Source organism: Chinchilla lanigera, unplaced genomic scaffold, assembly GCF_000276665.1.
Source record: "Chinchilla lanigera isolate Chin_1 unplaced genomic scaffold, ChiLan1.0 scaffold00010, whole genome shotgun sequence".
In the NCBI taxonomy this organism is placed as follows: Eukaryota; Metazoa; Chordata; class Mammalia; order Rodentia; family Chinchillidae; genus Chinchilla; species Chinchilla lanigera.
The window spans coordinates 8,224,643-8,242,105 of record NW_004955411.1 but is presented as its reverse complement, the minus strand read 5'-3'; positions in this window follow the sequence as shown (position 1 = coordinate 8,242,105).

Below are 17,463 nucleotides of genomic sequence, written 5' to 3'. Positions count from 1 at the left end.
TGCACCTTGATGGTGTCAGAACGAGGGTGACTTGGGCACTGCGGTGATAGATATGGCTGGGAACCACTCGTGTGAGAAGTTAGCTTTGTTTGTCTTGATTGTTACATCTCCAAAGCCTAACAGCGCCAGTCACACAGGTAGAAGTACGTGAACAGATGTCCTGTGAATGGATATCGACATGGACTAGATTTTTAGGGACTACAGAAAAATTGCACATGCTTACAGTATTGAGAAAGAGACATACATAGGAATAAGTAATATTACTGGTAGTAGAGTTAATATTACTGGGAGTAGGTGGAGCAGAAAAAATATAGTAAAGTCTCTGTTCATAAATGCTTCTGTTTGCAAACAATTCGGTTTGCAAACAAGTATCTGACTAAATTTTGCTTCCATTCACAAACTGAGTATCAGGTGACAAACATGACCACGGCCATCTTCCCCACACAAACAGAAATGCAGCCCTTTCCCCTCAAATTGTAAAACAAATAAACTTCTTTAACCAAAGTACTTCTGTGTACAGTCCTGGGGAGTTCTGTGAGTTGATATGTTCCAGGTAAAAACTGAATGATAGTTTTTTCATTTTCAAAAAAAATGAAATTTTTTCATTTTTCAAATGAAAATTTGAAGTGTCTTTGAATAATGTGTGTGGCTTTATGCAAAGCAGGAAAGGGATTTGGTATATTTGGAGGAGCAAAAGCAGACAAGTTAGTGTTTCACACGGCATAGTTACTCAGAATGACTTGAAAATATTGAAGAACTTTTGCATAGAGGTCTAAGGAGATTTGCTTCTCTGGAGGACAAGGGAAAGTAATTCCACTGATGTTTGGAAGGTTGGGAAGATAGCTGGTCAAAATATCATCTGAAGAAAGTGACCTGATAACGATGTACAGGCTGATTCTCAGAGCTGAGAAATTGGTGACAGAGAAAATGAGTGTGGTGATTTCATCAGAAACCATGCAGGGAAAATCCTTTTGTTTTTATGTATGTGGGAAAGCACGTGGGAAGAGCATCTCTATTCCTGAGAGGAAAGTGTAGGTACTTCCATCTACTCGTGTAAAAATCATAGGAAGAAGGGTTGAAAATTCATTGGCATTGAAAGACCTTGATTCTGATCTCTTCACTAATGAAGTGTGTAACTCAAGGGAAGCAAGCATATATCTCCTATGAAGCTTAGTGTCTTTGAATTTGAAGTGTAAGATTTGCATTTAACGATCACTGAATTTGGATGTCCCCTTTTCAACTTCAAATATGCAAATTTTGAAAATTAAGGAGCAAAACTTTGCATATCTTATTGTGTGTATACTAATCTAACTAGACATTCGGTCTCTCAAAATTAATGTGCATGTTTTTATTTTATGCGGAGTGTCATCTTGTATCATATTACTGTACTAGGATAGAATGACCTAGATAACAGCCACCTTCATATAAATCCCAGTTCTAACATACAAGTATAATATGAAGACTAAAAGTGATCTATTTTTCACTTTTTCAGAAAGATACCTAGAAAGGGAACAGTTGGATCAATGGAATTTCTAGATCTAGATTTTTGGAGGAATTTCCATACTGATATTCACAGTGGTTGTGCTAGTTTATATTCCCACCAACACTGTAGAAGGGTTCCTTTTCTCCGAAGCCTTGTTGTTATTTGATTTGTTATTTGATTTCCTGGTGACTGCCATTCCTTGTGGAGTAAGATGGAACCTTAGTGTTGTTTGATTTTTGCATTTCTCTAACGGCCAGCAATGATGAACATTTTTTTCCACATATTTACTGACCATTTGTGATTACGAGGAGAGTATTTACTTCAGTTGTCCATGTTTATTGGGTCTTGTATTGCAGGGGAATCTAGTCTTTTTCAATTTATTCTTTATATATTCTAGATAATAGTTGTCTGTCTGAAAAATAATTGTAAAAATCCTTCCCCATTGTGTAAGGTGTCTCTGCACTCTGTTGGCTGTTTTCTTTTCTCTGTAGATATTATGTCATTTATTGATTTTCAGTGCTACTTCATGAGATGCTATATCATCAGTTGGGGTTTGGGGTTCTGTGGAGAAAGTCCTTGCCTATGTTCTTACTTCAAGATTTCTAAAATTAATTTAATTTTTTAGTATACACTTGTAGTACAGAGTGTTATCCATTTTATTTTCCAGCAGAATGTTTCTGTTTTAACATTTAAAGCTTTGATCCTTTTTTATTGTAAAGAGAGAGAAAAAAACAATAAAAATGATAAAGATTTCAAAACAAATGATAAGAAATTAACAATAATTATTATATTGTATATTTTTATCTTCAGAGTAGTTGTTCAGATTACAAGATACAGGTATGCAAAATTGTTCAAACAATTTAAATACTAACTTCCATTCAATGAACTAATAGAAATTAGTAGTACAAGTGCCTTAGCTATCTTGTGTATATGTATATATATATATTTTTTTCTTCCCTTTTTTGCTTTTTTCCCTCATCCCAGCTGTTCATTCCTTTTGAGCAGTTTCTTTCCTTTTCACAGTATCTATTGTACCTTTTAGATCTTATTTACTTTTTTGATTTCTTACACTAGGGAGACAATATGATGTTTACACGTGTGAGTCTGATTTATTTCACTTAAGAGTATGGTCTCTAGTTGCATCTTTACCTATAAAAGCCTCAAGCTTATCTTTCATTATAGCTGAGTAGTACTCCAGTGTATAAAATCCATTTTGATTTTAGCATAGTATGTGGTGAGAGATATGGTCCTCGGTTCAATCTTCCGCATGTGTGTAGCCATGTGTATAGTTTTCCCAGCCCCACTTGTTAATGAGGCTATTTTTCCTTTATGTATGTTTTGGTCCTTTCCTCCAAGATCAAATAGCTGAATGTGCCTGGAGTTCTTTCTGCATCTTCTGTTGTGTTCCACTGATCCACATGTCTGTTTTTCCCATTAACCTTAATAACAAGCAACAGTCCTATTAGGAGCTTCCCTCAGGGATCTCCTGCCCTTCAGATGTGTTGTTCATTTCCTCCACTGCGGTGTAATAGTTCAAGTTCCCCACTGGGAGTCTGGATGAGTCATCTCTGTTGACATCAAAACGCCCCTTTTAGCTTGTTTACTCAGAGCCATAAGGAACCCAAAAAGACAAGTGGAATTTTTAGTTTTGTTCCGTGGAGTCATTGCTGTATTTCCTGACATAAGCCTTCTCTCCTTTGAAACAAAGACTTCTAGGCTAGGGAAGCATAAGGACATGGGAACAGGAAGGAAAATTTTGTCAGTGGGTCACTAGAGTAACAGTGAGTAGCAGTAACATTCACATTTCCACCCTTTGATTCCTGGACCCATGAATTCTGGCCATGGAAGAAACAGAACCATTTAGTGGACACTGACTCAAAGCAAATACAGCTTTCTTAGTCACCTATATTTATCCTCCTTCCTTTATAGTTTTATTTTCTGTAGTTTAAGTTACAAGTGGTTGAGTATGGTGTGAAGGAATGAGAAACATTTTGGAGATGATCACTGAGGTATGATGTCCTTTTTCAACTTCAAAAATACATTGCATAAGTTTGAAACCATGCCATGCTCTGAGTAACGTGATGAAATCTCACTATGTCCTGCTTGGTGCTACCTGTAAATGCCTCATCACCATGCCCAGAACATCTATGCTATGTGCACCACGTACCTGTTAGTCACTTAGTGGCATCTCTGCTGTCAGACTGACGCTCACAGTGTTCCAGCACTTGTGTTCAAATAACACTTTTTTACCTAATTATGGGCCCAAAGCACAAGAGTAGTGATGCAAAGGCGGCCGCAGGCCACAGAGCACAGGACAGACAGATGAACCTGAGTGTGCGGCGGTGCTGTGGGGCACATAGGAAAACACAGTGTATAGAGTTCTATGCAAACCTCTGTGCTGTCCTCAGCCGAGTGAGGTGTGAGCCTTGTGTTGGAGTTCTCCAGGTAAGGGAGCCTCGCTTGTTTTCTGTGCCCAAAGCCAAAGCAGGGTTCAGAACACAGTGCTGCCCTAAGCTCCAGCATTTCCAGACTCAATGGTGAGGAGAAAAATTCGCACGACATACTTCCTCACTGAAGAGGATGAGTGCTCTCCTTCTGGGATTATTTGAAGAAAATAGCATGTTAGACATGCTTCAAGGATTTCCTTCCTGTGTGCACCTATTATGAAAGTGTGGACAAAATCCACTCAATATCTGCAGCAATTTTTGGAATTAAAAAGGGTATAACTATTTCCACACAGTGTCCATGAAAGTTCCCTAACAGGTGGCAGTTGGGAACCTAGAGCACCGGGTCTGTGTTTTGCAGGTGGGTTAGAACAAAGCCCTGCATGGGGGGCTTGGTGCTGAGGCCTCCCTCACCCACCTGTGGGGCAGCTGTGGATTTCTTATTTGGGATATGAGAAGTCTGTGACGGAGACATCCTGGGCCATTGATACCAGGCTGATCCTCCTTTCACGCAAGTTGGGAGAATGTTGCACTGGTCATGCCTCAGTTTTGCCTTCTGACTCCTTTCATCCGCTAGCAAGGTCCCGGCCCTCAGAGGTGAGTCTGGAGGACCTGGGACCAGATTCTGCAGAATCTTCTCTCAGCCTCTTGGTTATAATTGATTTAACTTTCTTTTTTATACATGCCTTCTTGATTACACCAGAAAGCCTACTGCCTTCCTAGGGAAAGACATTTGTACCCAATTAAATAGCACCAGCCTCCTGGCACTAGCACAGCTACTTTACTTGCCACTAACAGAAAGAGAAATTAATCTGGAGTCAGAGGGCACACACAGAAAAACAGGAAGTGCAGTAGAGCACACTCCAGTACAAATCCACCCAAGGACCCAACCTCCTTGTCCCACAATACCCTTTAAAGCTGGAGGCCCAAAAGGGCTCACACGCCATAGCCGATAACCTGAATTTGCAAGACCTTCCAAAACCCTGCAAGAGTCCCTTCAGTACCCACATCTTTAGAGTACAGAAACCCAACGGAGAATGAAGGTTATTCCAAGATCTCCAATGATAAATGAGGCGGTGGTGTCACTACACCTTGTGGTATCTAACTGTTACAATTTATTATGTCAGACTGTAGCAGACACCAAAAGTTTCTGGCGTAAAGGAGGCTGTCTTCTGTGTACCCCTTTACCCTGACTTGCAATTTCCTTTTGCATCTGTGGGGCCCTCTGACCCATACAGCCAGAGAACTGGATGGTTGGTCCCACCCCAGGCCTTCAGAGACAGCCCCACCTGTAGGTACAGGCTCTATCAAGAGACCTTTCCTACTCTGACTACCTACAGCTAGTTATTCAATATGCAAGGACTCCCTTACTTCTCTTCCCTGGGAGGAAATCTCACATCTGGGCACTCATGCCCTATTGAATTTCCTGGCAAAGAAAGGACACAGGTGTCTCAACCAAGAGCTAGACACAGTAACCAAAGCATGGCCAGCTTGCCTAGGAGTAGCAACAGGTATAGACCTCCTAGTTCCAGAGGCCTTCAAACTGCCTTTTGGAAAAGACCTGTCTATTTTTCCCCCACAATATGGCCAGACTTCTCTCATCAAAGGAAGCTTCTAGCTTTCCAGCAATTGCCTTCTTAAGTCACTGGGCCTCTTTTGGAGGGAGCAGCTGTTCCACTTAAGATCCATTCCTCTTTAAACCCTGCTGCCTTCCTTCCAACAACGGGACAAACACTTGTCCCCGAGCCGTATGTCAGCAAGTTGGGGGAGATGAGTATAGAAATGTTCTAAAAATTATGTAGACCAGAAAGGACATCATTAAAATTGTCAGCATATATGTGTGGAGTGTGAGCACTAGAGCTACAGACACATTTATATACTAGTTACAGCACAAAAAATAGCTGATGCAATACAATACCTAATTTCCATTCTGACCACTTTCTCCACATCATGAACCTGTGAGACAGCAAGCAGCCTATGCAAATATACAAAGCTTGCAAAACTGCTTGGCTTCATCATGTAAGAAAACTGCAAAGGTATCTAAGTAAGAAAAGCTGCTTTGCAAGTTCCTGAGAACCATCTTCCCTTACCAAGGATGAAATCTTTTCCCACTGACTAAACAGTTTTACCCAATTCTTAGCTGTACAGGATTTAAACTGCTTGAAAATTCTAACATTTTTTTCCCCAATTTACTCCTGGCTCTTATAAATCCTAGCTCAACTCAGGGGCCTCGAGTCATCTTACAAACCATCATTATAAAGTAGCTTGCAGGCTGGAAATTGGTCGTCAGTGGAACAATCTGATCCACCTTCAGAGGTTCAGTCACACAGGCAGACATGCTAGGTTTGTGTTTTAACTAGCAGGAGAGGCAACACCAATCTCTGACAAAACGGTAAGCAGTCACAAAGCTTCCTGGATGGCATGTGGCCATAGGGGTGAAAGCATTAATGATTATTTCTAGAAAGGATTATTTCTCATTATTAATATAATACATGGCATATATGGTCATAGGTATTACTATTAGTAAAAATGTCTGATATGAACATAAGAGCACAGATTTAATTTTTCCATTAAATTGGTTTAAAAAGCCATAGACATAAATGTAATTATATTACTAATTTTAGAAAGGAGAAATTCATTTCAATACCCCATTGCATAAAGTGCTTTAGAAATCATACAGCTAATTACATGTTACCTTCTATAAACAGTAATTTAGATAACTCCTGTCAGTAAAAGTTATCAACTTTTCAAAAAGTTGCAAGGTTTGAAAAGCATAGATAACTTTATTAAATAGATCACTTTGCCACTAAGAAGTAATAAATGTATTGGTATAATAAACTGCTTACCCTGGCATAAAAACACTGCCTTTTACCGCTGATTCCCAGACCAAGATGAAGTATTTGTTTCATCGGCTGGAAGATAGAAGTTGGTGAATTGTCAGAGCAGTATGTATATTTTATACCTTTGTGCTGTTTTAGCAAGGTTTTTTTCAAGCAAATTTTGGTCAACCAGGTCTAAAACAGGATTTGTCATCCCAGTCGTCTCAAATTTCTTTGCTTATTATCTACCCGAAATGTGTCAGTATTTAATGATTATCCATATAGCAATTTAAATAAATTCCTATAAAATTTTTATTAATGTGCATTTGTTCATTGGAGCTCATACACTGTTATAATATCCATATTTTTGCCAATAAATACTTTGAAATTTCATAGTCAAATCACATAGTCTTATCATAATTTCAGTTTCCAGGAGTACTTTTGTAAAAATACAGTTAAACTTGTAAATGTCAAGTACTCTAGAGAATGCAATGTCTTTTTATAAGATCTAGAATATTCACTAATAATCTGTTGGATCTGATAGTTTTGGAAGTAATTTGATCCTTTATCTCTCTAAATACTACAAGGTCATAGTGTCTGTCAAAGCATAATAGCCATAGACACCTGAGTTCATTAATATTTCTAAGTTCTTCTGTATGAACTTTTATTTTCTGGTTGTATAAAGGTCAACATGACATTGATCTATCTTCCGAACTATCATTTGAGTCTGTCCAACTACCAAAACGCTTTAATTGTTTCAGATTTGTTTCCATATTACAAAAAAGTGGGTGGACTAATAGCAACAGACTCCCTCTATCTCTGAAATGCAGTAATCTTAAATACCATGTTTCATGACTAAAGATATATAAATGAGTAAATCACAAGTAGTCCATACCTCCACTGGCAGGCATTTCTAGATGCTAATAGTAGTAGGTAGGTTGTACCATGTGTCACACAATGCAAACATTTCTGTCCATTTCACTTTTATACTTCACTCTACTGACTTATGTGATAAAAATATGAGACCGGTGCTGACTTTACAGACACACCATCTACTTGTAATTAATCCCAAGTTCATCAGTTAGATACTACTCTAAACATTCTTTATAAGAGAGTTAAGAACTGAGGACAGTTTCTACTATACAAGGAAAGAAAAAGGCTGCTCATTTTGCTGCCATGTCTCTGGTTGACCGCTAGCATGTATTTACTCCACGTGCAGGTGAAGCAGAAGCTCTTAGTAAGCCAATCAGATACCGGATAAAAGCGCCTGGGCACTGCCATCTATGCCACCATCCTCCTATGCAGGAATATTTCATAGGCAAACCAAGACTCAGCTAGTGCTCAGCGTCTTCTCTGCTTAACGGTGTAGAATATTGCAGTGAGATTCAGATTTGTAGTTTGATTTTCAGGCACTAGATTTCTGTATCACTGTGAACTGGGAAATTATTTTCCTGGCTACTAATTTAGCTATATGTGCACAGGAATACTATGTTTGTGCTAAAGGGATGGCAGATGTGTAAGTTGCTTGAAGTGTTGAAAGACCCTGTAAGGTGTTAGTTCCTTCCTACTTTATGTGCTTCCTTCATCCGTGTCAGGATGAACCTGCCCCTGACACTTGTCAGCCATGGGATTTCCCGTGGACTCCGCTAGAGATGGCTTGAATTAAGCCATAGGTAGCTTGAAAAGAAATTCCCACTAGGAGGGGATTGAAATGGTGTGAAAGGGAAGTTCATTTTGACTTATGCTCCACGCTTAAAAGTTTTTCTCTGATTTTATACTTTATGATCACTAATGTACACAATATAAGAATTTTCTTGTCACATATTCGTCCCTTTATTAGTGAGCTGAATAAATACATTTGGTTTCTCTTCATCACATAACCACACACACACAGTTAACCGACAAAGTGACCTTAATATTCTGAAATGACTGTTTCTAGGTGTGTTTCTTCTCTCACCTCCCACTACTCGGTTGTTTTTTCTACCTTGACATATCCTGCTGTCATTCTTGCACCTTTAGGACCCATTTTTTTTCTCAGTGTTAGCACTGAGAGTATAACAGCTCATTCTCAGTTTTATGTCTAATCTCTCTTGAAGATCGAATCTCTCTACAGCAAATGCTGTAGTTTATTTTTGTGCACTTATTTTAATCAATCCAACTAATCTAATAAAACTTTACCAACTGAGCCGAATATCTTAGTGTTCATTACTATTAATCATTTTATCTTGTTTAAATATTGTCCCTTGTGTTACTCCGTGGGCTTTGGCCAGTACTCTAATCAGAATGACTAAACAAGAATAAGTAAAGCGGAATCAGATACACAATAGCTGTTGTACAGTGTTTTTTCTCTAGCATTTTTTGCTGACCAACCATTTAGTTATTGCAAAGGTAACTAAGATTCCTGTCTTTTCATAAATGTTTGTTCACTCTATTACAAGAAGTGGCAAAATAGCTGTAGAGTACGGACCCAGTGAGAAGACACAGGTGCCAGAAGTGCAGAACTTCGGGATTTAATTCAAATCTATCGGGAGAAAAGCTTGGAGTTCAGTCACCAGTGCAGCAATGATTTAAAACTAAAGCAAGAGCAGATGAAAAGGGCTGGAGACGGAGCCAAGTGGGGGGTGCTCGTTAGTGAGATGCAGTGAGTTCAATCCTCAGTGCCGCAAAGAACAAAACAAAAACAAGCGAAACGAGACAGCAGGATTTAGAAAGACTGCATGTATATCTCAGGAAAATATGAAACTTCAACGCCTTTTGCGTATGGAAGGCTGTGGGACTTCTAACATCCTATTGTCGGGTAGGGCTTTTAGAAATGGCTGCAATAAAAGGATTCCAGGCCCTTCTTGCTTAGAACAAAGGACTGGCTGAGACAAGCCAAAGGTGATGCCAGAAGATAACGTGAAAAGTGAGGGTGAAGGAGTGAGGGAAAACCTGGCTCTTCAGAGTTTTGACTCTAACAGGAGAAAAAGGGAACAAAAATAAAGGTGCCCCCTCTGTCTAGAAGACCCAGGATGGGCCACCTAAAGAGTCACAATAGCGAGCTCCTCGTGGCTTCCGTGTCCTACATGCTGTCCGCATCTCGCAGGAGTCCATGAGAGCATTTGTCGCTGTCCTGGAATCTCGTAACTGACAGGTCCTGCTTATTTTCCCAGCCGGCTTAGCTGTGCCCTAGTTCTCTCATCAGTCTCACTCCTAGGCCTGACTCCTTGTGGGAAGATGGCAAGTAGCCTTGAGGACTTTCAGATATTCCTACAGTTGTGGGCCTGAGGGAGCAGCTAGGCTTCCTCTGAAGCAGTTAGGGAAATCAGATTGCTTAAACGCAGGTCCTGTCAGAACTCCCCCAAACAGGATTTCAGGATCAAAGTAACTACCACCTCAAGTGCAATTGCGCTACAGCTTTGAGCACTCTTCTGGCTCTTAGATGACATATTACCTAGGGCTCAGCTTCTCCCTACAACTGGAATAGAATATTTTTTCCAGATAAACTTTCTGCGACTCTATTACATGGAATCTTTAAGTAACGATTAATTTGCAAAGTAATTTCTCAAAGAAAATTGTCTTTTTTTTTTTTTTTTTGCCACTGAGCTAAATCCCCAATCCCGGGATTTTTGATTTAATACTGTGAAGTGTTTGTTTTGAAAAGGAAGGGAAAGTGGTTGACTCCTGGAAAAGCATTTGATGCTTTTTTCCCTTATGTCGTTGACGTTTTGCTATTGTTCTTTTTTTTAACAATTCTCTTTAAAATAAAATAAAAAAAAATCCATCAAGAAAACTTCTAAATATAAGAAGTTTAAGGGCTAGGGTATAGCTCAGTGGCACAGCACCTGCCTGGCAAGTGTGAGGTCGTGAGTTCGATTCCTGGTACCAAAAAAAAAGAAAAAAAAAGGAGTCTAGTTTCTGGTGAAATGTGAGAAGAGGTAGTCAGTAATGATTTCAAACATCAGATTATAACAGCAGAACACCCCTAAATCAGGTGACTTTAGGAACAATTTCTATTTTAAAACCATTACTATGTGCTATGCCGTGTGCGAGACAGTAGGGAGAAGAGAATGACACCGCTTCTTCAACTTCACGAGCAAGGGCCCTGGCAGACAAGAAGCAAGAAACAAAATAGATGAAGAGGCACTGGGAAGGAAGCCGGTTTGTAGTAGTGTCTGGAGAAGATCATTTACCCTGCAGAATTTAACACCCTAAGTGTGTTCTCCATGTGTGTCGGGAAAAGAGGCATTGTGACCCTAGATAAATGACGGTGCGGAGAGTGCTCGCGTGTCAGTGTGAGGAACTGTCCGCTTGGATTCAGACCCTCCCCCTGATTCAGGTCCCTGCCGCCAGAACTCCTGCTGCAGAAGCTGTGCTGTCACCGCAGCACGCATGTAGCCTCAGCCTCACAGAGGGGATGAATTATCAGATGTGGAACTGGATACTGAGAGAGAGAATCTAGAGCAAGTGACAGCACTGTGGAATCAATCAGATATTGTGCATTCTCCTGCCTGCCATCCTAACAGGTTCTTAGTCTGTAGGTCATTTGCTTTTCTTGGAAGCTGCACAGCCAACAGGAGGAAGAATATCTCTGGGAAATTAGTCTAGAACGGGAAAAGCTCAGACTGCCACACTAGAGGGTTAGAATCTGAGTATCCTGAGGCCCAGCCCTGTGACCTCCATGGGAAGCTCTGTCATGCCCCACCCAAGGGGCTGCTGGAGGCCTGGGTCCACCCAGCTCTGAGGCCCAAATCTCGCCTTGGTACGGACAGAGCCTTGTAGGAGGCCACTGGCACCTCTGCTGAGGGAGCGGAGCTGGCGCTAGTCACTGTGGGAAAAGGCTTTGGCAAGTGAGAAATGGAATTACTACTGTTTTTATTATTACTCAAAGCCTAATATTTGCACAGCACGTAGCATGTTTTCAAAATGTATTTTGTTGTACTGAATTACTAACCAGAGGTATTCACAAGGCTTCTTTCCTAGGTGTCGTAAAAAAGAATGGGGATAATTTAATCAGAATTTTAAACAATCAAGGTCTATATTTCTCTAGACAATCAGGGTGACTTTATTAAAATGACTGATAATCTCTGGTCTTCTGTATTATTGCCAAGAAATTGAGGGGTATACCAGTCTACTTTGCCTCCCCTGCAAGCCAATAAGGAGCTTTGTCTTCTGTCCAATATAAAGCTTTTCCACTCTGCTAGCAAAACACGGTGATGGTGGGTGTTGATTCCTTGTCATGGAAAATTCTGAATAAGTATTCTTTGCTTGTCCTCAAAAAATAAACAATGAAAAGAAAAAAAGCAAGAAATTGAAGGGTAGGGGCCACCCAGGTGCAGTTTAGAATTAGCATTAATTTAGCATGCATTCATGGATGAATAGTAGGTTTAGAAACATGCTATTGCTTTATTGAATTACCTTTTAACTACCAGTTTAATCTAATGACATTTTCCAGGAAAAAGGATACTTTGTGTTTTGATGTAATTGTATTGCTCTCTTGTTTCATTGTTTATTCTGATTCACTTTTTAGTTTTTTCTTATCACTCATGAACCTAATTATATGAACAAAATATCTGAATTATAAATTAAAAATAAAAAAGAATGGCTAGTGATGCAAAAAGGAAGGGCTAGTTCAGTGTGAAGGCCCAATACCCCCCACTAAATAAATTAATTAATAAAAGTAAACAACTGTGATCATAAAAACGTCTCAGTAGAAGTACAGTGATGTCATTATTGCTATTAGTTTGCTAGTGTCCAGGCTCTATCTGGGAATTGTGCCTGATATCTCAGAACTAAAGACTAGAAAACAGTTAAATAGCTCATGTCTAATAAATGACTCTCTTTTGTTGTCCTAGAAGATGCTGAGGAAGATAGAGATACCCAAGCTAAATAGCAAGGCAGGTTTTACTTGTGAACAAGAAAAGAAAGTGGGAAGGCGAAGCAGAGCTAGCTTGCCCATACTGTCCTCTTCAGCATATTTAGGATCTCTGCTGCTGAGTGTATTCTCCTGCCAACAGGAATTCATAGGTCAAAGTGACCAGACACCATACTTTCATGATTGTGTATTCTTACTGTAAGAGAAAATATCTTCCGTGGTGAGATTTTCAAAGAACTATGAAATCTGAGAGGGACTGTAGAACAGCTTACACAAAAATTTAATGATGTTACACATTTCTTATGTTTGAAATTCCTGGGCCTAGTGTAAATCCCTGTAACAGAGAATGTTCCCTCCTATCAGCTCTCTTACTTTCCAATTAAAACTTTTTTTTCTGTAAAAACAAAAAGAAAGAAAGATTGTTCAAAATCCCCTTGGCAGACGCCCACGGTAGCCACATAGTGAAGATACTTCTGATGGCTCAAGTTGTTAGCTTAGATCCCTGCTTGACTTCTGCTTTTGACTAGCTAAGCCATGTACCTATGAATTTTATTACTAACTTCATAGGTTGTTATCAGAAGAGAAATATTTGAAAGCAGGTGTTTTATAAAAATGTAATTTCAAAGCAGATAATGTAGACATCTTGGAAAAATTACACAATAAGAAAGCTTTCAAATCATAGTATAATTTACCAATAACTATATTTTGCTCCTTACAGGAGAAAAGAGGCATCAAAGGCAAACTTTGTAGAGTGTAATATTTTATCTAGGGGTGATTCTTTGTGTCTAAGGAAACAGTGTGGAATCCTAACACAAGCAAGTTCTTCTGCTTTTCTATTCTTTCTGCCTGAGAAGCTGTAGTGGTCATGTCCTCTTTATCCTTCTTAGATCCTATTCACTCCTGGTCATTGTGATTGGAAACTCAGGTTAGGGTAGAAAGAGTTGGGCTGTAGTGCTTCCCTAATGTTATTTAAAACTCGGAGACTGCCCCCTGCATTCCCCCTCCGTCAGGAGCACTGCGTTCCCTGTATGCTTTGTCTCTGCTTCTATCACTTTTAAATATCTTAATACATTTTACTATTCACATTCTTATTCTACAGCAGTAATTAGGGAGGTCAGGAGGCACACTGCCACTGCTCCTACCTCTTCAGGTTCCTCTCGCCTACTCCAGAACCACCGGGCCCCTGCCTTCAGGACACATGTTGTCTTTCTCTCAATGTGCCAATAGGTAGGTCTATGTTTGGCCCAGCACTGGCCTGGACCTGGCTCCAGCGCTGTCTCTTGAAAAACTTCTAATCATCAGTGCCTGTGTTGTGCTTGTTATGCAACATTTTAAATGACGGCCCTGAGAATAAAGGAAATGCTTCATTCTTCTGCTCTTTCGCACCTTATCCACTCTGTGATCCAAGGGCTCCCAATCTCTTTCCCTTGCCATCTTTCCTTTGTGCCTGCTTCTTGGAACTCTCTTTTCCTCTACTTCTCTTCCTCTTAAAGTCCTGCTATTGCTTGTAACTCAGCTTCATTCACATTTGATTTCATGGTGGTCTTCCTCCAACTCCTAGAAAAAGACTAAAATGAGTTTTGTACAAGGCTTGCATGTACCTTGTGCATATCTCTAACCAGTAATTCTTTAAATGTGGCTTTTCACTGCAGATTTATCTAATTTCTAGACAGTAGCGTCCTTGACCCAGGGGTCCATGTGTTTCCACGTACATTTATTCTCAGTCTTCAGTATTTTTCTTGAGTGTATTTTCAGTAGGTAAATAAAGAATAATTATATAATCAATATGGGTTGCGATTGGTTGGACAGAGTTAATGAATGTGAAGCATTTGAGATGAGCACTGAAAAGTATAATGGTCTCGGCAAAATGAAGGTGAGATTGACTCACATTCCCATGGAGGGCAATTCCAAAAACAAAACCCAGGCAGAGAAATGAAGACATTGGTGATTGAAGAATGAGGCTGGGTTAAATAGAATAATAACAGTTGGTTAGAAAGAAAATAATTTTTAGTAGCGTTCATCTCATTTATGATAGTTTGAGGAATTTAGAGCTACACAGCTACATAATCACAACTCAAACCTTAGGATGTTAGGAATAAGCGCTCTGGCTTTATTTTCAATCTGATCGTTCAAATTTCCTGTATATGTGTAGGTTGTTTCTGTTGACATCTTTGGCCTTCCCGAAGTATCTTTGTATAAGTAATAGTTTAGTTCACAGCTTCAGCTTGAAAATCCTCCCCTTGGGTGGTAAGGGGCAGCCATGGATTTTTGCTTGGAGTGTTTTAAGCAAAAAAATAATTGTAGTTATTCCCTCCTTCAAGCCAGTACTGTGGTATTAGCAGTTTTCTTCTGTTAAATACGTATGATTAAATGCTCACCTTTGGAACTGAAGCCCTGCGTCCTCTTCAACCTCCAGTCAAGTCTGTACTAGCGATAACGTCCTTTCCCGTTCCACAAACCTAAGTCATCAGAGAGCTCCCTGACCACAGGAGAGTGCTGCAAGGAGACAGGTGGCGATAAACCCGTCGGTGTTAGAGTTCTCTGCGGAGACAGACGCGGTTGAGTACGTGTTTTCAGATATCTGAGAGCGGGTGTGTTAGGGAACTCATATACATGCTACGTGGTTGAGAAGTCCCAGGACAGAGGATCTGCAGCCTGATTTCCCTGGATGTTGGCAGAGTGCCTCAAGCCATGACCAAAGGCTCTAGAACAAGGAAAGCTGACAGAGTGCCTCTGAAGTAAAAGCCCTAATGCCTCACAGGGGGTTCCTAGTGCAAATTCTGGAGCCTGCAATTTGGCATACCTGGAGTCCTGACGTCCAAGCAGAGACCAGTGCGTCCCAGCCCTGGCGGGATGAAAGAAGATGCCAGTGCTGCAACTGTAATTGATGCCAGCCAAGCGGACGCTGCCCACCCACGCTGAGGGCTGGTCTTGCCCACCCAGTGCGCTCACACTCGGATGCTAGGATCCTCTGGAGGCACCTGCACAGACACACTCGAAATAACGCTTCTCTCCCTTGGTAGGTATGCTTTACCGCAGTCAAGTTTGTACCTAAAATTAGCCGTCGCAGGAATTTCAGAGTTTTCCAAATAAAAATTAAATAGTAAGAGATTATGTCAATTTTGGAGGAATAATTCTAATTCTCAAGAGACTTTCACCTGTTTCTCTGAGAAACCTCATGCTTTTTCTCTGATTGCTTCTGTGAGGCCAGTTTTATGAACAGCACTTACCTCGATCCACTGCTTTACAAAAAACACCATTTGGGGACTCGGGGCTCCAGCTCAGTGGCAGAGAGCTTACACATCATGCACAGTTCCTGGGATTTATTCTATAGCACAGAAAAATGAAAGAAGGAAAGAAAGAAAGAAAGAAAGAAGAAAGAAAGAAAGAAAGGAAGAAAAAAAGAAGGAAAGAAAGAGGAGTATAATGTTTTTCCTTCACTAAATTTCACATGGACATGCTGTGTAGACTTCAGGTTGCTCTTCTGTTGGCTAAATAGATTCTTTCTGTACCACTCTGCCATAATTTCTGCATTTAATTTTTTTAAAACTAAATAAGTGGCTTGTCAACCTTCACTAATACATATATGGGCATAATCAATGGAGTAAAATGACCAGTCTGTGTCATTTACACTGGTGTTTTCCAAAGTGGAGTGTCATTGGAAATGTGGACCCAAGTTGTGCTCCAGGAATTCTTCAATTCTGTGTGTGCATCCTTTCCTGAAACTGATCATCCAGAGAATGTGCTTGCGGGCAGTTTGTTTTGCAGTTTGCATGGAATGCAGCCCCGTGCCAATTTCCTTTCTTATCATGCCGTTTACTATGTGATGCCGCCCTTTTCACATAAGCGAAGCACATGTCACACATCCTGTGCTGTCTCGAAATACAGAAACCTCAAAAAAGGAACAATCTGACTCTGGGATAAGAAGAAACTTTTTCAAATTAAAGTTTTAAAACACTACAGTAGGTCTTGAAGCCTGTTCTTGTCATATTTATGCTCTGTTTAAGAACAAGTCTTGGTACTAGAAGCATATTTTGGCAGGCTCACCGTGTTTTGAATTTTGATATTTTGTAGAGTAGAAGTTGTACAAAGAGTACAATTTTCAAATAATCTTTTGCAGGTTTTATCTTTCAGTTATAAAAAAATCCACTGTTCTTGAAGGATATGCACTCTATCACTGTGAAAGTGAAGGAAATTTTGGTAGGAAATATTAAAATCTAAGTCAGCAACTCTCCTAATTTTATCTAGTCATCTACAAAGCAATTGTAGAATGAAACATGAAAAATGTATTTTGGGAGTCAAGAAACCCGGCATCTTAGTGAAACTCTCTGGTGATGTCTTTCTGTAGCCACACCAACCTGAACACGTGCACCAAACTACCAGCCCGGAGTAGGGACATCAGGTAAGAGACCACACAGCCTGTTTCTAGTAAAATAAACGAGGACACAGTGAAGAAGGCAGGAGGGTGAGTTGCCCATGGTTTTCCTCCTCAGTTCCAATCAGCCCGTACAGAGCAGTGAGGGAGAGAGAACTGAGTCCAGGTCTTAGATGTGAAAACCAGTACTGAACTTATGAGGGTGAAACCCAGCGCTGAGCAAAGTCCCGTGACGGCTCCCACCATGCCAGTGGCCACAGGCTGAGGCACAGGAACTGTGTCAGGCCAGGCAGCAAGGAGATGGTGCGCACCACTCTTCTCCCAGCCCCGAGTAGCATGGGAGGCAGCGGACACTGCCCCCTGGAGAGCAAGGCAAGAGAGCTCGCAGTGATTTGTCTGACAACCCAGAACCAGTCCTGCTCAAAGGAGAGCCAGCACCTACTGGAACCTGAAGGTCCTGAACGCAGGCCGGAGCTCACAGAGGGTCT